The 14,751-nt window shown below is 44.9% G+C and overlaps 1 protein-coding gene across 3 annotated transcripts in view; it reads left to right on the forward strand.

The window, feature by feature from the left end:
• Positions 1 to 14,751, forward strand: part of BRINP1 (BMP/retinoic acid inducible neural specific 1) — a 106,575-nt gene that overhangs the window by 21,181 nt on the left and 70,643 nt on the right. The gene's annotated exons all lie outside the window — the stretch shown is intronic.

Here is a 14,751-nt window from a genome sequence, read left to right on the forward strand (position 1 = left end):
AAGTGCTGGTAGTCTTAATGTATGGATTTAGCCTTGTGATTGACATCTGCACTAGGTAGGACAGGAGGGTCTTTCATGCTTTACCCTGGCTGCTCATCTGGGTGCATATTAATTCCTTAATGGCAGTAAAGCTGCTTTCTTAAGAGTTGTAGAGAAGTGCTTTGGGAATGGTGAGAGCAGGAGGCAGTGAGTAAAGGGGAGACGAGGCTTTGGTGTAAGAAATGTGAAAGGGTTATATATTTTTCAATTCCTTATAAAGGAAAAAGGTTGATCAGATCTGCGTGTGAGTGACAGACAGACAAACCCGGGCTCTCTCCCTCCCACACACCACACAGACAAGCAGTCACGCTGTCCCTGGCAGGCATGTACACGCTAAGCACACAGAACACATGCTGCCGAACTCACGCAGTCCCCACGCTTCAGCTCTGCATCTTGGTCTCATTCTTGCACAGATTCGAGGGACCTGCTCAAGCTCTGCAGTTCTCCACACTCAGACACATATTTGACCTACACAGGAACACACTGTAGCATGCAGAGATAACCACATTGATATTCTTATGATGTGAATCAAACATTCAGATGCTCACATGAGCATACACATGCTGTCTCCTTTGCAGGTCTCTCAGTAGGTGGTTTAATCTCCAACACCATCCTCTCCCTCATAGTCAGTTCCAGGCATTGGTTCAGGGTTTGCTTGACTCCCAGGCTCTTTGCGGCTCAGCAGAAAAAGCTGCTACATTTTGTGTGTCTCCGTCTGTTTTATGGCTCTTTGCACATTCCCAGGACTTGGTGATGATTTCACTACTAGAAAGGCAGGCAAGCAGCAAGCAGGGACTGGGGCAGCGGTGGCAATCCCAAATCCATCACACCCTCTCTGATCAAGAGCTGGAGTCTGTGAGTATGGGAAGGGCTCTGCTGGAGCCACACTGCTTCTCTCTGTGTGTGAGCAAAACCACATATGCGTCTATAGCTAAAATATATACAAGTGCCAGGCTCTGCTTCAGTCTTACCCTGCTTCAGAGCAAAACCCTCCCATCCTCTGAGTGCCAACACTCCCGAGCTTTTGCAAGCCCCTTTCGTTAGAAATAGCATCGTATTGTGCAGGGGGCTGTTGTCACTCGTATTAGATGTATTTAATTAACACCCTGCTCTGACCTTTCTCCCTCTCTTTCCATAGGGCCTAGTGAGGAGGCTGTGCAAGTGCAAGGATAGAATGAGACTAAAGTCTATGTTAAAACTTCAGAGGAAGAATGTGTGGGGAATGGGTTTGCTGTAGGGAGAGGGTATCCCAAAAGAGGTGGTGGAGGGTGCTCTGTGTTCCCTCCTCACATCTGCTGTTTACTATATTATGTGTAAGGCTGATGCTGAACCTTACATGGGGACGGGTCTGCCAGGAGACAATCCTCACTGCTGTCTGCATAACCGAAACGGTTCACAGCCAAATCTTCCCGTCCTCGCTCCGGCAGCATCCCTGCTGCCTGCCTGGAGAGTGCTGCTCGGGAAGACACTGCAGAAACTGGCTCCAGCCCAGACCCGCGCAGCCGTGCCTGCCTCCAGGCATGGATGTGGGTTTCCAGAGTTTATCCAAGGCTCTCAGCCGACACCCTCGATCCAGCTGACGCAGGGAAGGCAGGGAAAATTTACTGGAGGGGGAGGATAAAAGGCTAAAGATGGGAAGCGAGGATGGAGAGCGCCAGGAGAGCCCAAAGCACCACGTTCGCAGATAGGGAGTAAGGGAGGGATTTCGGCGGCACCACCACCACCCTTTCCTCCTCCGCACAGCGCTGCGCTCCCGCGGAGGGAGGCGGCCGGCACCGCCCTGGCCCAGTAGGGGGCACTGTGGCTCCATGCAGCGCCGGGCGCGGAGCGGTGCGGAGTGGGACCGACTCCCCCCGGCCCCGCGGCGCTGGAGCCAAGCGCTGAAGATAATAATAGTACGGGGGGAGCGGTACATAACAACGGGGCTCTCTTCTCCCAGGGGCCCAGGTGCAGCTGAATGGTCCGGGCCAGATCCTTCCCGACCCGCTGGGGAGTGCGGGAGTGCTGAGGATCTGGCCTGGTGCACGCAGGAATCTTTTACCCGGTGATGAAATGCAGCTACTTCTGGGACAGAGCCCAGCAGCTTTTCCGTGCCAGCCAATACTACAGGGGAAGTGAAAAATCACTTCATGCATTGAAAGTGCAGAGATGAACTTAGTGAGGCAGAATATAAATTACCCAGAGTTAAGTAGCTTGTGCCCTGTGGCTTGATTTACACCATCCCTCTTGCAAAAGTATCACGAGATTTTTTAACAGCCACAAGGACCTTGGTCTGTTTGCTTCCAGAGCAGCTTTCCAGAAAGGGAGAATATCCATGCACAGAGACCTGGCTGCTAAACAGACCCATGGATTGTGGTCCTGTCCTGTGAATCTTCCTCTTGCCTGGAAGATGGCTGCCACCCAGAGCAGGATCCTGAGATACTGCATGGTGCTGGGCTGGGTCAGGATAAGCTGTGTGTGGTACCCTAGGGTGCTCTTGGATGCTGGGGAGGTTTTTCCTTGCTTGCTGTGCCACCACACTGCTGGGTCCAGCTGACCTATGGGGACTGGAGCTGGGCTGGACAGGGCTGCAGCAGGCTTATAGCTTGTAATAGGTGCACAGAAAGGAAATGCTATCAAGCAGAGAGGCCTGGGGAATAGGAAACTGGGTATATCTGCTGGGATTTTGTGTCTGGAGAGAGTCAAACATGGGCAGAGATGGACTAGACAAATGAGGTGACATTCGCTGGGGTTGGGGAGTAGGTATAGGATAGCTATTGCTGACTTGACAGGCTGAGCTGTGTTGTTTCAGGGAAGAAGTGCTAGTAGGAGGGAAGAATGGGGGAAACTGCAGAAATCAGAGGATCAGCTAATTTAGACTGAGCTGAAGATAACTTCAGAGATGCTGGACCAGATCCTAAGTGAAGATGTCATAAACTGGGTATAAACATGTAATTTTGAAAAGGAGCTAAAAGTCAGACCCAGGATTCCTCCTGTGGTTGGGTTGGGGAGTTTAATGCAACATATCTAAGCCTTTGCAGCCTCCTGCTCAGTGAGCTGTTTCTTTGCAGCCTTGAGGCAGGACCTGCAACAGCATCACAGGGGAGAAAGATGCTTATTTATTTTTGCTATTTGTTCTTCTGAAGTCATGTGCTCTACATCCATTTTATTGTTGCCTACAAGATGCAGCTGACAGAGCTTAGCTATGCACAGCGTTGTTGCTGTGCTTGCTGACAGGCCCCTCCGGAGCACAGTGCTGGGTGAGTACCACAGTGAGAGTGGTACCCATGGCGCAGCACTGATGCCTCTGCAGCTCTGGCTGGGGCATGCCTCTAAATGTAGACATAGTGTTCCCCAGTGCCTTGGACTCATATGCATGATTCCCTGCTCCTGCTTCAGGAAAACAACTAGTTGCACTGCTGATAGATCACCCTTACACTGGCAATAGAAATAACAGTAAGTCAGAGCAGCAGCAACTGATTGGAGTAAATAATCTACAACAGCTTCAAATGGTGGCCTGCAGAGGAGGAAAGAGGGAATAGCCTTTGCCAGACTCACACTGTTGTTTCACTGTTTATTTTGGTGATAGAAATGCTGGACAGATGTAGAAATTCAGGTGCCAGGAACACCAGCATGGCTCTCAGGCCCTAGGACAAATTCTCTCTGTGTGTTAGCAGTGGGCACTGTGCAGCAGAACATTGCCATCAGTGACATCTTTCCTCCCAGAGGTTCACAAATGACAATAAAGCCAGCTCTGGGCTGACACATATCAAGCAATGGCACAACAGCTTGCAAACCAAGCTATGTGAGGTTCTCACATGTAAGAGAAGCTCTAGAAAAAAACAATTTGCTCCAGGGCTTTTTGCTAGAAATCAGAACAGAATATAGGAGCAGAGGGAGCTCTCATATTCCTATCTATCCTTCCGTACTGCCTGATTTCCAGTAGAGTAGCTCTGGTTCTTTCAGTGTCTTCATGTTTGGAACCTGTTTCGCTGCTATCCTAATAGAATGTGTGTTCTTTCACCTGGTGGTTATAGAAGATAAAGCCTGGAGCCTTATGAGAGGTTGTCTTACAGCTTGGACTTTAATATCTATGCATATTACAGCTGAAATATGTTGTACAGTGAGTACCCATGAAAAGCTTGGAAGCACTTGCTGTAAATCATCACAGCCTGCCGAAGCCAGGGAGTTAACTGGCTTCATGGTGAGTGAGGATCTCTTTCTTAGGGTTTGATTTAGAGTATGATTTAGAACCTGGCCTCTGCTTTAGACTCTGCTGTGTCCATCATGAATTTGGATGTAGTTTTGGCCAGAAGTCCTGAGTCGGCACAAGCGATCCCATTTACCCATCTCTTTACCCTCCTGGAGCTGCGTATGAGGTTGTCAGATACATTGCTAACATTGGAGACCTTTGCTGTAATTTATCCTCTGCAGTTGTGAATGCTGCCTCAGTAAAGCTGCACGGAAGATGGGGAGGGTGAGCTTTAAAACCATTGCCTCATGTGGACAGCACATTCCAGGTGCAGCTGCAGGACCAGAAGAATAAATACAAGGAACTTGTTCAATAATTCAGAGCAATAGATAGAAAATTACAAAGAAATTAAAACTAACAGAGGAAGGATGGAAGGGAATGAACTGTGACCCAAGGGAAAAGGCTGATGATTCTGGGCAGGCAGAGAGAACCGGAATGAGCAGGTGGACTTGTGGGATCAGTGGAGCAGACAGCAGTGAGGCAGGTACCAGTGCTGGAGCAGCCTGCCTGCTTTCGGCATGTGACTGCTCTGCAAGCAGGTACAGATGGTGAGCGGGTAAGCAAAGCCTTTGGACATATGCTGAGGTACATATGTGGCTGTGGGTCTCTCCTGGCTCACACCACCTCTTTGCCTAGAGAATGAGGATACTAGTGTTATTCCAGACACTTCTCACACTGCTCTATGCTGGCGGAGATTTGCAGTCAAAATCAAGGGTGTGTTTCAAGGCAGCTGGGAAAGCTGAGGATGTGCAAGGTGAAACTGAAGCATGCTTCAGAAATGCTGTGAAAGTCCAAGTCAAGAATGAACAAAGGGCAGCATAATGTTTGTGCTGAAATGGTGAACAGAGATAAAAAATCAGCAGTGAGGATACATGTAATGTAGCCTTAAGACCAGCAGCTATTTCTAGAATTGCTTATGTCATGTTGTCCAAATTCAGAGTAGCTTCTGCAAAACAACTCCAGGCTTTGCTGTTCTATGCCTGAGAATGCTGATAATGTTTATCTGCCATTTCCACACTCCTAAAAGTGAACTATAAAGTATTAGAAAATGATGGTGGGTTGCTTTACCGTATTTTAGGCCAGTGACTAGATAAATCTAATCAGCCAGGGAAGAGGCGCCAGTTATGATTCTCCCACAATTTGTGTGATTCTCGTTTAAAATAGTCTAATAGGGGTAATCTGAGTTCTCGTAAATATATTGGTAAAATACTTTTTGTGCATTTAGACATATATATGTATCAATCCTTTTATTTGCCTCTTGGGGGAGAAGAGTTAAAGTTTAAAGACAGCGATCGGAACTGGATCACTGTTGTTCAGCATATCTGGTGGTGACATCGAGGAAGGAGTGACAATGTGAGCTGGATCAGGCCTTGTTAAGACTGGGAAAAGCTAGGAAGGGGTGTAACCAAGAGAGCAGGCTGAACAGATTAGAAGGGCATGGATGAAAGCAATCACTCCTGGGATAACCTTTAAGCTGTTTGGGGACATGCAAAGTCAGTAGCTGTATCGGGATTGTCATGTGTAATGCTACTAGGAATCCGAGATCTTGTAGGTATGACTGTGTCTTTATTGAGCCTTTTTATGTTTTTAGTTTTCATAGTACTCTGCAGCAATGGAATTAATTACGAGTTGTCTGCAAAAATATTTTGTTTGGGATATTTAGATCTGGTACCTCATGATTTTCTTGGGTGCCTCCGACTTTCTATGGGCAGGATAAAGTGAGAACATTTCTCACTATCCATCTCTCCTCCATTTGTGACTGTGAAGGCATCAAATCACTCCCCTTGTCTAAATGGTGTGCAGGCCCCACTTCTGCAGAGTATGCAATCCAGTACTTGTATATTGCTGAAAGCATATCACATACAGGCTTGCTTTCAAATGCGTGCTCGAGTGTCGCCGGCCCAGTGCTATCATGACTGCAAAGGTCCTGATCCTGCAGCCTGCATCACACAGATGAATTTTTAATTACAGTCCCATGCATATAATGAAACCTGTTTCCAGAATCAAAGTCTAAGCAACAGCAAATCCGTATATATGCTGAGTACAGAGTGAATCATGTTTATGATCTGCCAGAGTTCAGCTGCTTTGTTCTCAAAATGCTGGTCAGGAAGGCAGAAGAAATATTCCCTGGTATATTATAAAGACTAACATATCATCAGAGGGAGAATCAATGGAGATTGATGGCAAATTAGATGGACACTTGAGACATTAAAAGGAAGGCTGGAAAACAGAAGTGATATTATAATTGAACCATATTAATATATTTTGAATTGCTTTATAAATACTAACAAGTTAAATAAGGAAAGCCTGGAAATAATAGTTTATTTAGTCTGGGAACGCTGGGAGTAAGAAGGGACTTTTGAATTCTAGTAAAAAAGTATATGAAGGTTAGAATAAAAAGCGATCAGATATACCTAAACGCTTTGATGATACAAGAACAAGGGGACACATCAAAATTAAAGGGCACAACTTTTAAAGCAAATTAAAAGGAAATAGTCCTTTTCTTCAGTATATAGTGAAGCCGCACAATTCTCTGCTGCAGGATGTCGCCAAGATGGAAGTCTGGTTGGATTTGAAGTGTAAAAGGCTACGTAACTTGGTAGCAATTAATAGCACTCACAGCTCTGCAATCTGGGACAATGGTAATCAGATCTCACGCTTCAAAGCAAAAGCTGACCATCTTCTGGGGTCAGGAAGGACATTTTTTCTCTGCATAGAAAGAAGATAATATGGCTGACCAGGTAATGTGACTGGATATGGTCGATCCCGCTAGAAGCTAAATCAGCAAGAGATTAGCAAATTGCTTTCTGTGGGTGCTGGATTAAGGTATTATAAAAAGGTTTTCATCAATGCCAGACAGAATATCAATCCAACAATCTCTTCTTCTGTGTCAACTCCCACAAAAGTAATTTCACTGATTACAGTAGATATTGAAGTAGGACATAAAATGGGTGGTTATAAGCAGCAGCAATGACCCTGAGCCACTCGTTTCAGTTTCCTTTATCAACATTGTGATCTGCAGGATGGTGCAGAGCTCAGATGAGCCTGGAGTCTCCTAGTGCTTTATACTGTACAGTCCAGGCAGAGGAAAAGAAAGAATGAATGCTGTCCCTCCTGCTCAGTACCAGAGGAAGTGCAGCACAAGGCTCAGGAATCAATTCAGATTCTATTAGAGTCAGTGGAAGCATTTCAGTTTGCAGGAACAGGAGGTCTGGCTTGGCCTCAGCAGAGTTGGAAAGACATCGATGGTAAGGTGATGGAACATGTTTAGAAAACAGGACATTAAATATCACAGTAGGGTATGGGGAACACTTGGAAAATCAGCCTCCAAGGTGTTTGCAAAATGTCACCTTAAAGAATTTGCCCATGCTTATGTAGGAAGGACGAGACAGAGAGAAATCCTGGGTGCATTAGACCTAGATATTTAACCAAGCTAGCCTGGTAGAAATAACAGAGGAGAGAGCTCAGTTATGGAGACCATTAGTGTCCAATTTCCCCTCCCCACATTTGTCCCCATCCACCACAGGGTCCCTCAGTGCCTCCCCCAGATGGAGGTTCACCTTCTTGTGCTGGGCACAGTCCTACATCCTGTCCATGGTCTTTCACCATCACTGGGGCCTTATTGGTGGGAAGAAGGAGGAACCTGCCTTCCTCCATACTCTTTCTTTCATATCAGCCGTTTTTTCCTGTTGCTGAAGACATGTTTGGGTGAAGAGAACAGGCTGTTGTGTACAGACAGGGGTGTTCAGCTTCTACAGGTGGCACTTGCTGAGAGTCACTTGTCCAGTGGCCATAAGCACTTCTAGGTGAGCAGAGAGGAGCCTGCTCTTCCATGGTATCATCTGCACTGGGACTGAGACAGGTAATAAAGTGGGTTTCCTTCAGAAAGGTGGGAAGGATGAAGAGCTGTTGGCTGTGAGGAAAGCCTAAACAGTAGATGGAATACAGCTCTGAGAAATGTGTGACTGGTGGTGGGGGAAGGAGAGGGGAGCTGGCAGGTAGGAATACCAAGTTTGCTGGCAAGGCAAGTGTGAATGCTAAGATGAATTGCTACATCAGGATGAATGATTCCTTTGCTGCTTGGATTGCAAACAAGAGGGAGATGTGACCAGCAGGTGCAAATCTGCCGATGAGGTGTTGTGTAGGTGTGATGATTGTTGTGCTTCCAGGCTTGGCTGGAAAGGGGAAAGATGGACAAGGGAGTTTTCATTCTGAAAAATGCATGAGAAAGATGCATGAAAAAGAAAATAGCTATGAGGTAGGACTGCAGTTTACCTGCATTACTGAACGATTGATTTCTGATGAAAGGAGCAGAGAAGGGAGGGGAATAAAATTTTATAGATGGCAAGAATGGGATCACAGCTTTAAAATGGCAGTTGTGAGTTAGTGTTCTTGAAGGATTGGTTTAAATGTGACTGCAGAGACCAGTGCTAGTTCCTGATTTCCAACCATCTGCATTTAAAAGAGAGAAATGAACCCAGCAGACTGACCTCAGTGAAATTCTGCTGGGTTTCCCCCTGAGAATCAGAATGGTCACTGCATTTCAAGTACCTGGAAGACTTAAAACACTGACAAGGCTGAAAGGTGAGGAGAGGGTCGAGAGGGAGAATGGATGGCAGAAATAAGTAGATTGTAGACTAAGCTGGATAATTCAGGGTTCTGTAATAAAACTGCATGGTGACAGAGTGAATAAAAGACTGTAGGTATATTATGGTTTACGGAGCACAGGACAGATGTGTCTCTAAGGAGGCTGTGATAAGGAGTGGAAAGTAGCAGTGGACTGAGAGCAGTGACTGTTTTGGGATGCAATAGCACTGTGTGAATAAAAAAGTACTGTAGCAAGATAGTTCAATCCCAGTGCTCACCGACATGTTATACATGACCTTGGGCAGGTCACTTAGGCTGATACCTTTCAGAAAGGCTTTTCAAATGCATGTGTTCCCATGCACAGGAACTGAATTGCTTACAGTCAGTGCTGCGGTCTGAGCCCTCCAGCTCACACCATGAATGTGAACCACCCAGAGAACTCAGCTTCAAGTTTAGTATGAGGAAAAATGTGGATTTTTCTTTTCTTTAGGATTTGGCAACCCATGTCCTCAGGAAATACAGCCCCCCAAAGACGGATGTTCAGCAGTGCCGAGTCTTTACCTTTCCAGCGCTGGGCAAAAGCAGCACTGGATTGCATCTATCCCTCCTTTACCCCAACAAAATGGCTCAATGTTTAGCAATCTAGACTGAATTAATTTCTCCTTGCCTAAGATCACTAATGAAGTTGGCCTTTTGCTGGAATATATAAACGAAGAATATGTTAATTGTATCTTGTTTCATTCCATTGCACACAGATATAATATAGGGCTTTGACTTTCATAACACACAATGAAGTGTGCAAGCGTACGTGTGTACACACACGTATGCATTGTGCTTTAATAAGCCTGAATCAAAACTGCTGTTTCAGTGCAGCATATTAGTCTTTTTACCAACTTCAGCATTTGCAGTAAATAGCAATTAATGATAAAGCTGCTTACGTTAAAAAGAAGAGCAAAAAGAGGCTGATAAGTCCTTGCTACCAATAGATTCTCCTGCAGTGCTTCTCATTACTTTGGTTTCAAGTTTGAAGCCAGAAATCGTGTCCATGGCATATTTTTTCCCCTCCCTTTCTCTGCTACTCATCCAAGGGAGCTCTTCTGTAGAGCCTTGAGACCAGTGAATTACAGTCCCCAACCCTATCGTGTCTCAGATAACAGGGACATTGTGATGCTGGGGGCATGACCCTCCCTCGGGTGCCATAATAGAGGTGGACAGAAGGCCTGCGGACAAATACACACTCTGCTGCCCTTGCACAGCTTTACTGCTCTTCTGCAGACCTCCATAAATAAGATTTGGAGCTGGGGAAATCAACAGGAGAGCTGAGAGACACTCTGGATTTTATTTTTATGTGTAATTTTAAATTCCTAGGCTCTTGAAAGGCTGTGAGGGCTGATTTCCAACTCAGTAATACACTAGTTTTTTTTTAGCAAGATGCTCAGGAAGCATTTCCTATGGCCCATGTGCATGTGGGTTTGATAGTGCAATATCTTCTGGGACAATGCTGAAGGACTGTGGAAGATGACAATAAACCATTGGAGGGTTTATGCTTGCTCATATTACGCACAACTGATGTTAAGACAGAAAAATGCACCCAGAACTGAGTTTCTTCTTAATGGAAGCTTGTTTTCTCCTGAAGAAACCCCAAAAGCAAACTAATACAAATACAATGCTTATGACTAAGGAATGCAGGAGCCAAATTCTTTGGCAATGTAGAAACATCCAGAGGTATTTAGATGGCTGGCTTCTAGATAGGTGCCTCATTTTCATTCAATCCAGTGGATGCAGGAAGCAAAGCAGGTGATGCTTCCGTGAATACCTCTGGGATAAAGATTGCTGGTACGTGGCTGGGAGCAGGGTCCTGTGCTTGAGAGATCAGGAATAGATGCCAGATGCTGTCTGAAGAGCAGCAGCCCTGGTACATGCTGTTCCCATCCTTTCTTGTCTGTGTCTCATCCAAAGAGCACTTTGGTGGTTTGAATCAGGGATGGTTGATTGCAGGGAGTTTTGCTTTAAATTTTGCTCAATGTCAGATGGACTCGGACATCATATGTTCCGATTTGCTGTAGGAACCTCAGGACTGTTTGGTTACATGTTAGAGAATGAAATGAAATAAAATAAAAGGAAAGCCAAAGAAGTGGAAAGAGAGAATTCAGAGAAATAGATGGTTAAAGCAGATGGTGTGATTGTAGAATAAATCAGCAAAATATGGCTATTTCTAATGGAAAAAGTAAAACCAATCTCAAGATTATTTTTGGGAACTTTTCTCTCATTTTTGATACAAGAGTTTGTTCATTTATTTTTCTGTAAATCTAATTATTTCACTGTGAGTTCTCCTTTGAATGCAGGTTCAGACTAGAAGAGAGCAGAGGACTATGAAAGTCATCAGCTTAAACTCAGACTTTCAGCCTTGCTGTGATCCCTCATGTTGCTATGAGGATCTGACAGGCAGTTATTGTAATTCCTGGTAGGGATAGGTGAATAAACATTTTTGGTTTGGGTTTTTCTTGTCAGTTTGAAGCAAAAAAAAATGAAGGGGAAAAAATGAATTTTAGCTTTTCAAACATAATTGACATGGGGGGAAGAATGAAAAGACTTTTACATGTAGGACTAAAAGGAAAGGAGACTAGAAAATAACTTCTAAACTTTAAATGATGCAGAAATGCATAACTTTCTCTCATAACTGTTTTTCACTTTATTTCCTTCTAGATGCACTTTGTAAACATTTCAATCTGAAGCATTCAACTTAAGGAATAACTCAGTCATGTAGTTTGATTCTTTTGAATTTTCCCCAATCCATTTTTTGACAGTAACTATCTAACAAATTCAACCTGAATTAATAAACACTGGCAGTCAATCCCCAAGCGCTTTGCTGTGCCTAATTTAACCATGTGTTTAAAATGTCTTGCATCTTTAGTGCCTATGATTTCAGTTTCCTTTATGCTACACACAGTTAAAGACAATTTGTATCTCAAATAACATATACTCAAAGGGTAGAGAGAGTGGGGGGAGAAAAGGAGAAAGTAAAATGGTTTGTCTGAAGACTGAGTAAACCAGTAGCAGAAGCATATAGAGAAGACCACAGTCTTAACTTCCATTCCCCTGCTGTCACTAGACTGTGGATTAATTACAAATCTTTCTCATACATAAGATTTTACTCATACTTCTGCTCCTGCACTTTCTTATGCACACTTCTGTGTTACTCTTAATTCAGTGTTCTTTACATTCCATTTTTACATTCTTTCCTCTTTTCTCCTCCTCTACTCCTCCTGTAGAAGGTTACTAATGAAGTGGCAAGTGTTAATAAGGTGTCTTGGCTGCACCCGTTGCGATGGATAAAGGAGCATGGTGGGTGAAGAAGAGTAGCAAGGAGGGATGGAAGAGGGTGATCTGAATTGATTTCAGACTCAAGGTGAAGGTATGCAAGAATGCAGAGGAATCAGCTGCATGCTTAGAAACCCCTAATGCAATGGGAGCAGGAAGTCCAAACTGAATGCATAAGCATTTCTGAAAGGTGAGACTTGTATCCTCAGGGATACAGGGACCAAAAGGAGAGCAAAGACTTACAAGACTGGGTAATGTGTACGTGAAGAGGAACCAGCAGATTCCTCCTCTTTGTTGTGACAGGACCTCAGATGTGAATCTCTTGTTCTTGATTTATCGGGATGAACTTGTGCACAGGGACTTGTAGTCCCTGTGCACATCTGAGTAAACTCAGATGTGAACATGCATATTCAATCCGATGGGTTACGGGTGCTCTCTGCGCACTGGGCATTCCATGCTGGCAGGGATTACACCACCATCTGCTTGGTACGATGCACATCACAGGGTTGGTACCTGAATCCAGGATGTTGTTGCAACTCCTGCTGACTTCTTCAAGTCTTACAGAATATTATTTTTGTCACTGGAAACTCTGTTGTGTCGTTTATGTACAAATCTGGACAGAAGCTATGGATTTAGTGGGGAGAAGCATTTAAGGGGCAGATAGAAGAGGCTGAAGGATCCATGCTTTGGGGTGATACCTATAGTTCCCTGAGGGACACAGACCAAGCACACAACAGCTAGTGGGGGAAACTGTGTTGATGCCATGGGAAACAAAGACATTGTGTAGTCTACAATCCAGGCAGGAGGAGGGAGAGAACGGAGATGTAAATTAGGAGGAAATTTCCTTGAGCTGCTTTGGTCCAGGAATATTATACCAAGAATAAAATGTCCAGGAATAGCTGTCTGTCATTGTAACAGTCACATTAGACATGATGGATAACTTCAGGCTATGCGCTCCTGAGCACAGTAGACTCTAAACACCCTTCTTTCTTTAGAAACTCCTTCCAAACACCTTTGATTTCCCAGGGATAAGCCAGCTAGCTGTATTCCTGTTCTGCATTTGATTTCCCACTCACAGAATATTATTCATCTAGCTAGCTATTTATTATCTAATTCCATGGCTGCAGTTGAGGCAAGTCTGTTTATTCCTTTTCCACAGCCGTGTCTCTTTCTCCAGCAGCTCTTACTAGCTGCGAGGTGCCCTGGGGAATGTCAAAGCAGAATTAATTACTCATGACCAGCGATGGAGGTGTTTTTTCAGCTTTGGCTTTGGCCAGCTGATTGCACAAGATCTTTATGGGAGTCAGGCTGTTGAAGAAACAAATGTGACACCTGCTCTGTATTGCTTTCAGACAGAGTCACTCAGGGAGGCTGCAGAGGCATGTAGGATCTATCAAGCAGCAGGGAAAAGCTAGCAATCTAGCCCAAGTCAGTGGTGTGCATGCTGGTGGAAGGGACTCCTCGTTTCCTTTGGCAGGACACCATGTCCGTGAAACTGTAAACCACAGTTTAGTGTGTTCTGCTCTGTTCCCAGCCTGCACAGGTGTGAATCTGTCAGCATCCACAAGAAAGTCTTCTGTGCATTCATTCTGAATGTCCCCTTTGGAGGAGGAGGAGGAGTTGTGAAGGTACCTGGCACATGCCACACTGGAAGTCACCCCATCAGCATGCCCATGAGTGATGGCAATGCTGACCATTTGCACAGGTTGTGCTGAAGCAGCAGTGTTCATTTTACAAAGAACTCTGAATTCTTCCAGACCCTCTTCTTCCCCTTTGTAGAGCACAGTAGAGCATGTGCTGTTCTTCCTGGGCAGTGATTTCCTCCTGGCAATGGAGAAAGGTCAAGTGTCCATGCCAATTCTTCTTGATCTGTCAGCAGCCTTCAAATCCTCTAGCAATGAAGGGCTAATGATTTGTAGTGTCTGGCATGGATGGGCAATCTCTCCCTGCAGGAGCATTCCTTCTTTCTAGAGAGAGTCTCTATTGTGGCTTGGGGTGATGAAGCATTTCCTTCAAGGATTCTTCCAAAGGGATAATTCAGTGCTCAGCTGTCAGAGTGATGGGGTTACAGTATTAGAATGTGCTGATGACAAGGGATAAGTTCAACTTCCAAGTAAATAATCCACAGTTTTCAAAACATATTATCCTCAAATATCTTCTGCCTTCGACTTGTTCCATTGTTGCCTAACACAGAAACAAATTGAGGCACTTTGCTCCTTTCCCACCCCAGAGATGAGGCCACATGTACAGAAACATCGGCTGGGATAGAGCCATTTCTGGGGCGGGGAGGTGGAAACATGGGCTTTTAATGGAAGTCTCAGACTCCAGCACTACTCACTATTAGCAAAAAGCTGTAATCTGCAGTGACAGCCCAGCTGGAGCAAGAGTATATAACCAGTCACATCTGCATGCAGAGATGTGCGTTGAAGCAGCTGAGTGGGGGAATTCAGATTACAAACTGCAGTGTCTGGTGGTGGAGGTGTATCCCTTTAAGAGGAAAAGCAGACAGAAAAGCTCCCTGCTACTTCAAATAAACCTCCAAAGACTGGGGATGCTTCTCCTTTCTATTCCCA

Source organism: Melopsittacus undulatus, chromosome 11, assembly GCF_012275295.1.
Source record: "Melopsittacus undulatus isolate bMelUnd1 chromosome 11, bMelUnd1.mat.Z, whole genome shotgun sequence".
NCBI lineage: Eukaryota > Metazoa > Chordata > Aves > Psittaciformes > Psittaculidae > Melopsittacus > Melopsittacus undulatus.